Source organism: Furipterus horrens, unplaced genomic scaffold (assembly GCF_987537825.1).
Source record: "Furipterus horrens unplaced genomic scaffold, mFurHor1.1.pri manual_scaffold_1, whole genome shotgun sequence".
Taxonomy (NCBI): Eukaryota; Metazoa; Chordata; class Mammalia; order Chiroptera; family Furipteridae; genus Furipterus; species Furipterus horrens.
This window is the reverse complement of record NW_028327171.1, coordinates 132,074,094-132,086,480: the sequence shown is the minus strand read 5'-3', so window position 1 is coordinate 132,086,480 and position 12,387 is coordinate 132,074,094. Positions and strand designations below refer to the sequence as shown.

General features: G+C 36.6%; 1 protein-coding gene and 1 non-coding gene across 4 annotated transcripts in view; one reads left to right on the top strand and one right to left on the bottom strand.

The window, feature by feature from the left end:
• ZRANB3 (zinc finger RANBP2-type containing 3) overlaps nucleotides 1–12,387 on the top strand; it is a 282,266-nt gene that overhangs the window by 147,988 nt on the left and 121,891 nt on the right. The gene's annotated exons all lie outside the window — the stretch shown is intronic.
• Nucleotides 11,701–11,804, bottom strand: LOC150021932 (U6 spliceosomal RNA). The gene has a single exon (XR_016513465.1). It is a non-coding gene; the product is annotated as a U6 spliceosomal RNA (small nuclear RNA).

The following is a 12,387-nucleotide window of genomic DNA, read 5'->3' as shown; positions in this document are numbered from 1 at the left end:
AAACTTTATGAAGTGCTTTATGATTGGGAGATTGTATCCTATTTCCTGTTTACTAGAGAAAGCCATTTCAAGATTATCATGCTTCTCAAATGGCATTTTCTTCCAGATTCCATTTGAAAAGTTTTATGTTATGTCTTTACTTCTTTACTTTGAAAGCACTGTGATTTCATAGACTCTGATTCAGATCAAGGCACTTCTTGGCATTCTAAGTTAGTCTGTGGAATGTTAAATTTTTTCCATAATTGTCTCATTCTATGAAGGTGTCATTTTCACATTATAACTTTGCAGAAAGCAAATTATGGTTAATTATTCAGTTCTAGACTCATATTTTATATTTGAAATGTCACGACCATATTTAAAATAAAGTTAAGTGATACTTGAGCAAAAATATAACCTTGCCTTTATAAAGTTTATTAAATAAATTATGACAAACAGAAGTGTATTAATGGGAGTGTGGTTTGGAGATGAGAAGTATTGGTAACCACCTTTGATTTGAGAGGCACAGGGAAAGTATTACTCAAGAAAAAAAACCCATATCCAAAAATCCGTTACATCATTCACTCCATTAGGTTATATTAAGAGGAAGATATAAATATAAATATGATTTGGAGAGGGCAACACATTCAGTTGTAAACCATTAGCACTTTATTTAGAACTAGGGAAGACTTTACAGATCACCCCGTCCCACTCTGTCATTTTGTAGACACCTGGCCAGCTTAAATGGCTGGCCCTATATCTGACTTTCTCTTACTGTTTTTTTTCAGTAAGAAAGTAAGAAAGACTTAGGGAATGGCAATTTTAATAAATGTCCTTTTACATAGAAAAAAAGGTCACATAGATAATCCAGCCAAGCATCCTATTTCAACAGCTACAATCAAAAGCTGTGGGAAGATATATTTGCCCTCCCTGATGTTATGCTTGAGGATTAAGAATATCCCAGAGTATCTTTATAGTAATTTATCAGATTTTCTAAGCTTTCTTTATAACTTTATTTTGGGCTGGTTCCACCTCATAGGAGAAATAATTGTTTAAATTTTTAGGAAAGGGAAAATTCTGGGTAGTAATATCTATTAAAAATATTTATAGCCTTTCCCTCCAAAATGTTAATAGGTCATTGTCAGCTTCAAGAAATGTCTCTTATTTTAAGTGCACGGTACTTTGTCCTCAGCACTGTTACATTTAATTCTCATCCATGGCTAACTGAGATCACATCTATTCCATTTGTAAATGGCTCAATTCTGAGATAAATAGTTAATATACTATATGGCAGACATAACTCTGAAAAATAATTAGATAAAAATTAATAGGATAGATTCTGCGTGTGTGCTTAGAAAATCTGCTTTGTATGGAAGGAATTTAAGCAAACACCACCTTTTATCAGTAGTTCAGTTCAAAAAGATTTCCCTACACTAAATGGAAGTCAAATGTCTGTCACAACTGATAAAAATAATTCAAAGTAATATTAGGACACACTAATCAAAGAAACATCCAAAGTAAGGGTTTGTGCTACTCCACTCATTGATTAGAGCACATCAGGAGTATGGTTTAATTTTGAATTAATCCATTCATTCAAACAGATATTTATAGGGTACCTATTATATGCCATGCCATGTACTAGACATCAAGTGTGCATTAGGGAATAAGACTCACATGGTCCCAGCCTTCAATGAGTTTTTAATTCGGCTAACTAGATAATTTCATTTGTGACAAGTGTGATAAAAGGGAAGTAAAGGATGTTATGGCAGAGTTAGCAAAGTGAACTAATCAAGTAATAGAGGACAGAAGAAAGCATCCTGTCAATGATAGTTATTTGTTTGCAATCTGAGAAATCTATATGGACCTGAAGTAAGAGACTGCTATGCCTTTGAGAAACCAAAAGAAGTCTAGTTCAGTTTAATATTCTTGAGCTAATGAATTTCTGGTCAGAGTCTTGTTCTTTCTCATAATAGCAATAAGAAGCATTGCAGAGTGTTTTGTGTTTTAGTTATCGGTATTGTGCAGTTATTTATTATAATAAAATATACATAAGAAAATTTACCATTTTAGCGATTTTTAAGTATAGAGTTCAGTGACATTAAGTACATGTATGTTGTTATGCAACCGTCCACCAACCTTTTCCAGAACTCTTCTATCATCCCACACTGAAACTCTGTGCCCAAGAAATAGTAACATGCTATTTACCTCCCCCGCAGCCATGACTGTGGGGTTTTAAAGCATGAAAGGATGTGCGTGATTACACTTGTTAGTTTTGTTTGTTACTTTGGGGGCAGTATTTTCACATGGCTCAAAATCTAGACCGATAGTTCTAAGTATATACTTTGAAAAATCTTCCTTTCACCTCAGTTTCCCTTCTTTTAGGCAAATATATATGTAATGTGTGTGTGTGTGTGTGTGTGTGTAGTTTTTAATTTTTCCACAGAAATTGTGTGTATTTTTACATAAATGGTAGTATATTATAAACATAATTGTGTTTTGTGCTTTCCTTATTTTTTTTTACATGAGTAAATAATTTCATCCTTTTTAAGGCTGCATGGTATTATTGAGAATATATCATAGCTTCTGAGGTGGGGGGAAGTTGAGGGAGTTTGCGTATGCTGATTTCTATTTGATCTGTGAAATGGAAAGGACAGTCATGTGTTCAGAGAAATGGAAAAGTGGAGGGTTAAAAAAGTTTGATGAATGTTGAATTTATCAGGTAGAGCTGTCTTTCAGGACTGTTTAAAGGCATGGGAGTGGAATGAATGATTGGACTAAATTTTACAAAGTCACTGGAGACAAGGAATACAAGGAATTGAGAGGGAACTAAAAATCCTATTTTAAGAAGCATATTAACAAGTGAAAACGTATCTTGGGAAGGGTGACCAGAGTAATGAAGGGATTTCAATATTCAGTTATACAAATGCCTCATATTATTGATTGCCTACTATATTTAAGACATTATTTCAGAACTCCTGGCAACAGAAAGATGAGTAAGACATAGTGCCTGACCTTATGAAGCCTATAGGAATTTGAGAAAGAGAAGACCTAGAGGGAATAAGTCTTTAAATATTTAAAGATCTGTCATTTTGAAGGAAAATTAGACTTTTGACTTTGTGACATCAGAGGGCAAAACTATCATCAAGTAGTGAAACTTAATCGGGGAGTAGATTTTAGCTTAATATGAGTAAGAACTTATAAAATACACATACTTATATATGTATTTTTGACAATAAAAACATGTAACACTATAATAAAAGTGGAAAGGAAAAATACTATAATTATACTAACAAATAAATTGTTTTCGTTTTTCTTTATTTCTACCTTACCTATAGATCTAGTAATTTTTACATAGTTTTAATAGATTCTGAGTGTAATGTTGTCATCTGCTAATTTCACTTAGCATCATCACCTTGTTCCATGCTTTAAAATTGTCTTTTTAAGTTTTTTTATTTCCTTTTTTTTTTTTTTACTAATTTACAGAAAGTTTATTGCTTTTGGGGAAATGATTTATACTTATTTTAATAAATAAGAAAAAGAAAAAATTTTAGTTAGTAAAGCATCAATTGAAATCGCACTTTCCAGAGATAACCATGTGTTTTGGTAACTTTATCTCTAGTTTCTCTGCTTAGTTACATAAGATGGAGAGATAGACAGACAGACAAATAGAGAGGCAATCTTATCTAAATAGAGCCATATTATACATACTCTTCTGTAATACATTTTTTCATGAAACACTATTTTTAGGATATCTTCTATAACAATAGCTAAAATACATAATTTTCATTGGCTACATGATATTACCTTAGTATATGATACTGTGCTATGTGTTTTTTTAAATTTATTTATTTAAATATGCTTTATTGATTATGCTGTTACAGTTGTCCCAATTACTTTTCCCTTTGTTCTCCTCCACCCAGTGACCCCCCTCCCTCCAGTTGTCCCCCCCACCTTAGTCCATGCCCATTGGTTGTGCATATAGTTCTTCTCAGCATCTTCCTATCTACTCCACTCCCTCCTACTATGCTTCTTAATTTCTGTACCATCTCCCTTCCTTTTCCCCCTTCCCCCTCCCTGCTGATCTCCCCAAAAATGTTCCCCATACCTATAATTCTTTTCCCACTCCCGTTGCCTACTTAGTTTGCCTTTGTTTCGATTCCCTGGCTTCTGTTGTTGGTTGTTGTGATACAGTTTTCATTTCAATGTTGATAGTTTTGATCCTCTTTCTCCTAAACAAGTCCCTTTAACATTTCATATAACAGTGGTTTGAATCTGATGAACTCCTTTAGTTTTAATTTGTCCTGGAAGCACTTTCTCTGCCCTTCTATTCTGAATGACAGCTTTGCTGGATAGACTAATCATGGCTGTAGGTTTTTGCTTTTCATTCCTTTGAATATTTCTTGCCAGTCCCTTCTTGCCTGCAGAGTTTCTTTTGAGAAATCAGCTGACAGTCTTATTGGGACGCCTTTGTATGTATTTCTCTTCTTCTCTCTTGCTGCTTTTAAGATTCTCTCTTTATCCTTAATTTTTGACATTTTGATTATAATGTGTCTTGGTGTGGTTCTCCCTGGGTCCAGTTTTTTTTGGAACTCTCTGTGCTCCCTGGACCTGTAAGTCTATTTCCTTTCCCAAGTTCAGGAAGTTCTGCTTCATTATTTTTTCACATACTTTTTCAATTTCTAGTTCTTCTTCACCTTCTGGCAACCTATGATTTGGATATTGGCCTGCTTATAGCTGTCTAATAAATTTCTGAGCCTCTCTTCATTTTCCTTGCTTTTCATTTCCTCTTTCTGCAGTGGTTGACTATATGTTCCTTCCCTATGTTCTGATTTGTTGATTTGATCCCTGGTTTTCTTCCCCTCACCACTAGTTTTGTATGTGTTTTCATTCATTTCAGCAGGACTAGCCTTCATTCCTTCCCCGTCTTGTTTAAGATCTGCTCTCAGGTCTGTAAGTATTTGTATAACCAAAGCTCTGAACTGTACCTCAGAAAGATTTTCTTTCTGCTGAGCCGTTAGATATTTGCTGGCTGGTCAGCTGCATCACTGGGATCTCCGTTATGATCTGTGCTATCCTGACAGTTTTGTGTTTACCTTCGCTTTTGAGGAGGGGCTGTCACACCTCCTATGCTATAGGCAGTGGAGCCCCATACACTCGTCACGACCAGGCTACCCTTCTCACCACACTGTGGCACTTTGTGTGTGTGGGGGGGGGGGGTCCAAGATGTATTCCTGCTGTTCACTCTCCTCTGAGAGACTGGGAGCCTCCTCCTCTGTCCCCACGCCCTCCGACCCTCACAGTCTGAGGCAATGGGGGTCTGCCTTCCCTGACATTGGAATCGCAAGCTGTGGGTCTGGTCTACAGCTGGGGTGTTCCCCAGGCGCTTCTTGCCTCCCCTTAAATATGGGTGTCTGTGCTTACCACCGTCCCACCGCCGTCGCCGCAGCTGCTGCCGCCAGCACAGCTTGACCTCTCCACCCTGGCTTCGCCCCTCCTACTTGTCTGGATGAGCACCACTTCTTTATAACTTCATATGTTGGACTTCCATGTAGTTTTATTTTCTGGAATTTCTGGTTATTTCTGGTTTTGCGGTAGTTGTATTCCTTCTTAGTTGTAGAGGGAGATAGAGAGTGTCAGTCTAGGCCTCCATCTTGGCCGGAAGTCCTGGCTGGATGAGTGTTTCTTCTTTATATCTTGTTTGCTGGACTTCCATGCAGTTTGATTTTCTGGAACTTCTGGTTGTTTCTAGTTTTGAGGTAGCTGTATTCCATCTTAGTTGTAGAGGGAGATGCAGCATGTCTATCTATGCCTCCATCTTGGCCAGAAGTTATTGCTATGTGTTTTAGATGTATTATCTTGAATAAATTGATATTTGGAAAGGTTCAGTAATTTGTCCTGATCACAAAACTAAAAGGTAAAAGAACAGTAATTTAAACCTGCCTTGTCTTCCATTCTCTCTCGTGTTCAAATTATTTGGTAATTTAGTGACCATGTTTATATGAGTGACTGAATAAATAGAATAAATGGACTAAATAAATTAATATTCTCTAATGTATCAAGTAATTGGCTCTTTCTTCCTTGGCCTACTTTTAATCTTATAATTATTTCTCCGCCTGCCATCTTTTGGTTTTCTATATAGCCACAACTTCTTTTTTTACTCAAAGATACCAACACTTCTGTCAGCTTCCAAAAGATATTTTAAGCACACAAATAATCTTTTTTCTTTTTTTCTGGAGACCTGCTGTCCCACAGCCTTCTATTTTACTCCAATCTGGACTCATTTTACCTTAGGCATGGTACAGAGCTGCCATCATGCATTTTCTTTTGCCATTTTACCCTATTAGATCTCCACATTTCTGAATTTCATGACTTGTTTTCTAGTTTCTTTGGTCTTCTATTTAATACTTTATAATAGAACAAACTTAACATGTACAAAAGTAGACAGAATACTATAATGACCCCCCATGTACTCTTCTTCATGAGCTTCAACATTTATTCACACATGACCACTCTTTGTTTACCTGTACTGCCATCTACGTTCACTCCCTGTGTTGTTTGGAAACAAACTCTAGACCTGACATTTTGTTCATAAAATATTTCAGTACATATCTCTAAATAGTGAGGGCTTTTAAAAAAAAACAATTAATTATAATACCATTATCATGCCTAAACAATTAAAATTAATAATAATCTCAATATCATTTAAAAATCTAGTAAATGTTCAAATATTCAGTTATCTAGTCAATATCATAATTTTACTGTTCTTTTTTAAGTTTTTCCCCTATTGTTTGAATCAGTACCTAAAATAAGGCTCACACATCATAAATGATAAATATCTCCTATGTTTCTCTTGATCTCTGAATTTAATTTCTTAATCTCCTCTATTTCCTTGTTTCATTTATTTATTTATATTTGTTGAAGTTAAATTACTGTGATCTGGATTTTACAGCTTTGTGTGGTGTTTAACATTCTCCTTTTCTTTTTTTTTTTTTTTTTTCCCCTCTATTCCCACTTTGCTGAGAGTTTTTAATCATAAATGGGTGCTGGATCTTATCAAGTGCTTTTTCTGCATCTTTTGATAAAATCATGTGGTTTTTATCCTTTATTTTTTTATGTGGTATATCACATTTATTGATTTGCAGATATTGTACCAACCTTGCATCCCTGGAATAAATCCCATTTGGTCATGGTGTATGATCTTTATAATGTATTTCTGGATCCTGTTTACTAATAATTTGTTGAGGGTTTTAACATCTATGTTAATCAAGGGTATTGGCCTATAATTTTCTTTCTTTGTAGTATCTTTATCTGGTTTTGGAATTAGGATAATGCTGGCCTTGTAAAATGAGCTTGGGAGTCTTCCCTCCTCTTGAATATGTTGAAATAATTTGAGAAGAATAGATGTTAGTTTTTCTTTGAATGTTTGGTAATATACTGAACCTGTGAAGCCATCTAGTTCAGGACTTTTGTTTGTTGGGAGTTTTTTTATTACTGCTTCAGTTTCACTAGTTGTAATCTGTCTAACATGCTCCTTTTTCTCTTCTACATTTCCGTAACAGGATGTAGATCTAGAGACTTCCATTTTTATTTTATCATTGTACTTTTATAGTGATGTTGTACTCTTTCATTACAAGGCCCATGATAACTAAGGCCTCTTTTTTTGTGATGTTAACTGCTGTCAATGTTCAGTATATGATCTGTTAACTCTCTAGGCATTGTAAAACGGTGATACTAAAACTCAATTCATTTATTAGTTGACATACCTTTATAAAAGAAAACCTCCTCTCATCCATATTTGTATACTCTGTGTTTCAGTTTGTTTAGGAAAGCCAGGGAAAAAATATTAATTTTTTAAAATATATGAGTTTTCAAACTAATAAGATGTTTTGCTAGCATTCTCTAATGGTGGTGTTCAATGGGGGTATTTTGTTTTATTGTTGTTTTGTTTTGTTTTTGGCATTTATTTGAGCAAAAAAAGCTGCAGCCTAGGAAACACAGATTCAGGTAGTGACCTAAACTGTGCTCCCTAAAAATGGGAAGCTGCCTTTTATAGCAGAAGTTCCCACCTAATTTCCCAATTGGGTCCATTTTATGTAAATGAAGCATCCAAATTTATACTTCTGATTGGACCAAATCACACAGTCCTGATTGTTCAGCATTATGCATTCAAATTGGTTGTTGTGGAGCGGTTCTGGTTGAATAGGGAAGGTTTTAGTCCATAAATTAAATGATGAAACCAGGAACTTGCTTAAAATAGTTGACTGAGATGGTATAACCGAACAGAGCTTAATGTAGAAAGCAGAGAGTTAGTTCATTCTGAGGTTCTTCCTGGAATACAGAGTACATAAGAAAACCCTGTCAGCAAATGGCTACAAGGCTTTTATTTATAAAATTTGGGTCCTCTGTTGACCGTGGGGAGTCCAGCTCAGCAGATAAATTCTTTTTCAGAGTGCACATCAAGTGAATTTTTTCATTTAAGTCTGAAACTGTAAAAAGTTGATTAGAAAAGTTTTTGACGAGAAAGGATGGGCTTTTCACTGGGGAATCTCCAAATGTCATTAAGTGAAGATCCTCTTTCTATGACTTTAAATTTTTTTAAGGGAAAAAATCCTCCATTTTCCTGCTGTGAGTGTGTGGAGGTTTAAACCTGGCTATCATCTTTTGGGGGGCATGAACAAGGGAAGGAGAATAATGTCCTAAATATCCCCTATGTAGGCTTTTTCTCAGCCTCTGGTTTCTTTATGGCAGGCATCTCTCCCTGACATTCTACTGCTCTTGGTTTCCATATGTTTAAACTCTGGTTCAGTTTCTCTATAGAATAAAATGGTGTTCTTGTGTAGAGGGACAGTAACATGATGGCATGGGAATGGGGAGAAAATCTGGACATTTAACCATTTCACATATACAGGCTATTTTTTCCCCCTAGTACCCATCTGGTACTGTTCATAGTTATTACAACATTATTTTCTTTTTTATTTGTCAATTACAGCTGATATTCAATATTATTCTATATTAGTTTCATGCATACAGCATAGTGGTTAGACATTTATATAACTTACAGACTTTCAATCAATGTCCCTGTATTTAGCTATCCACCACCTCCTTCTAAAGTACTTTATGTGTTCAATTCCTGAGACAATGTAGGGTTTGTGAACACCACTCTTTCAGCTTTCTTGGTTTTGTTAGCTCTTTTTTTTTCCTGCTTCTAGAAAAAAATGTATGCTTACCTTGTTTGGTATTGTTTTCTTTTTGTTTCACTGCCTTGTTGCACTGTATGTGGGGAGGGGTCAGAGAGGGAACAATGCCATTTGCTTGGCACTTGCCCCTTTTCCAGTTTCTTCACCTACCTTCCGTATGTGACTGGTGCCCCTATAGCTGTTGCCCTAGTGATAGTTCCCAGAGTGGGTGGGTTTGTATATGTTCTAGGATCATGGGAACTTTCTAACCAAACTCTCCTGAAAGACCAGCAGTTTCTTCCACTGCCCCAACCCCCACTTGTTTTCACAGTCAGAAGCAATGAGGCTTTATTTTCTTGGCACTGGAAACATGAGCTGCACGGTCTGGCCTGGGACTGGGATAGCTCCTCAGTTGTCCCTCCTGGCTTTTAAAATGTGTGACCATTCGTTCCCCTGGCCAGCCATAGCCACTGCCTTACTGCCACCACTGTGACACCATGCCCTCTACATCCCAGCTCCCCTTCTCCACTCCTCCTATCCATCTGGATGAGTATTATTTCTTTAAATCTTTGTTGGATTTCCATGCAGTTCGATTTTCTGGTAATTTTGGGTGTTTTTTGTTTTGAGGTAGATGCATTCTTTCTTATGGTTGTGCAAGGAGGTGAAGCATGTCTACCTATGCCTCCATCTTGGCCTGAAGTCTTATTTTTTTTAAAAATAATAATTTGTTTATATGTTTTATTCACATATGTTCATATCTAATTTTTCTAGTAACCCTTTGAGAAAGGTGTTATTTTCCCATCTTACATTTGGAAATAGTAAGGATTAAAAGACTACGTGATGGGTCCAACATTATGCAACCAATAGGTAGAGAAATCAAAATTCAAACATGGGTCACCTGAATTCTCCTCCCAGGAACCTTTAACTACACCATGCATCCTACCTCCATCCAGGACAGTGATTCCACCCCAGTGCTTCTACTTCATCTCCTTGATTCTCTTTTTCATTTTCTCCCTTTGTCTCTCTGTCACTCCCTTTTACAACCTTAACCCTTCCTTTAATAGACTGATACTTGGAATTCTCCTATACTTTGAATACTGATCCCTTTTTGCAATGATAATACATTATTTTCCAGATATGAAAACCACTTATTACTTGAAGCATCCAGTTTGCCTCAGGATGTCCTTTGTGTGATGACATGGATCCTCATTTGCTTTTATGGTCCAATTTATTCAGAATTAAGTTGTCATAAGAGTAAGCTCTGGAGAGAATGGACTTTCTCATCAATGCCTAATGAGTTATTTCTTGGGAGATACACAGTATTTTCTTTATGTAGCATCTTCTTGAGACATGTGAAAAAACAAATATGGTGAACTGAATGTTGAATGTTAAGTCTTACTTTCTGCTAGTCCTGAGGTATAGCTTACTGCCAAATCCTGTTAAATTTGTTTCTTTCTGCTAATTGATTTCTTCTAGGCCTCTGCTAATTCTTTTTAGGATTGGTCATCCTAGTCAGGGTTAATATTGTGAGGTTGGCTTAATACTTTCAGGGGAAGATGCTACGGTCTGGTAGGTAAGCATGGTTTCTCAAGGGCTCAGTCTCAGCTCCGGGCCTCTAGTCTCTTCGGCATTATTTATTTTTTCCCTGTTTCTCCTTAGTCTTTTCAGAAATTTCAGTTTTGTTCTGAATTCTCAGGAACAGCCAGGTGGAAGATGCAAAGGGCAAGGTATGGAGCTTCTATGGCATGTAGCTTTTTTGCCCTTTCTAGGTGGTCCATTCTTTCCCAAATCTCCATGTGTTCAACAACCTGGGAGCCCTGTGGTCCATTGATATTTTTTAAAATTAAACTTACTGGGGTGACGTTGGGTAATAAGATCATACAGGTTTCAAGTGTACATTTCTATGATACTAGATCTGTAAATTGCACTGTGTGCCCACCAACTAAAGTCAAACCATATTCTGTCTCCATATGTTAGGCCCCCCTCCAATACCCAAGCCCCTCATCCCTCTGGCAACCACCACATTGCTGTCTGTGTCCATGAGTTTCAGTTTTATATTCCTACATAATGACTGAAATCATACGGTTCTTAACTTTTTCTGACTTATTTCACTTGACATAATGTTCTCAGGTCTATTCATGTGGTCACACATGGCAGTATTTTGTATTTTCTTATGGGTGAGTAGTATTCCTCTGTGTATATGTACCATATCTTCTTTATCCAGTCCTCTATCGAAGGATACTTTGGTTGTCTCCATGTCTTGGCCTCTATGAATAATGCTGCAATGAACATAGGGAAGCATATATCTTTGAGAATTCATGTTTTTGAGGTTTTTCAGTAGATACCCAGGAGAGGATTTCTGGGTCATATGGTAACTCTATTCTTAATTTTTTGAGGAGCTTCCATACTGTTTTCTATACTGGCTGTACCAGTCTACATTCCCACCAGCAGTGAGTGAGGGTTCCTTTTTCTCCCAACTTCTCCAATACTTATTATTATTTGTCCTGTTGATAATAACCATTCTAACAGGTGTGAGGTGGTATTACATAAAAATATGAAACACTTCATGAATTTGTGTGTCATCCATGCACAGGAGCCACGATAATCTCTGTATTGCTCCAATTTTAATATATGTGCTGCCAAAGCAAGCACCATTGATTTTTGACAAAGATGCAAGGCTGTTCTATGGAGAAAAGTGTCTTCTCAACAAATGTTCCTGGAACAATTAGATATTTACATGCAGAAAGAAGAAGAAAGAAGTGGAAGAGGAAGAAGCTGAAATTCAATCCAATGCATTGGAGGGGATGCTGGGAAGATGGTAGAGTAAGAAGCATCAGGAACCTATCTGCCCCAGATAAAAATTACACTGGCGGAATCATTTAATGTCACTATTTTGGAACACTGGAATATATTGAAAACTTGCAACTTTCAGGGGAAGTCTTGGACAGTAAATTGTGGTTAATTTCAGTCAATTCTATGTCTTAACCACAGTAACCCATTTCCCACCTCCAGCCCCATGTCAGGCAGTTATATACATGTTCCTGGGGCAACTTCCATGTAGCTTGTGGGAGTCGGGATAGGAAAAAGGAACCCTATACTCCAAATATCAAAGATCTGTATTCTGAGTACTAATTGCTGCTTCTGGTCACAGAGGGGAAGATGAAGTAGGAGCACCCATTGTTGTTGCATATCCCCCATTATTGCAACCCCCTCCCTCTTCAGCTAAAGTGACTTC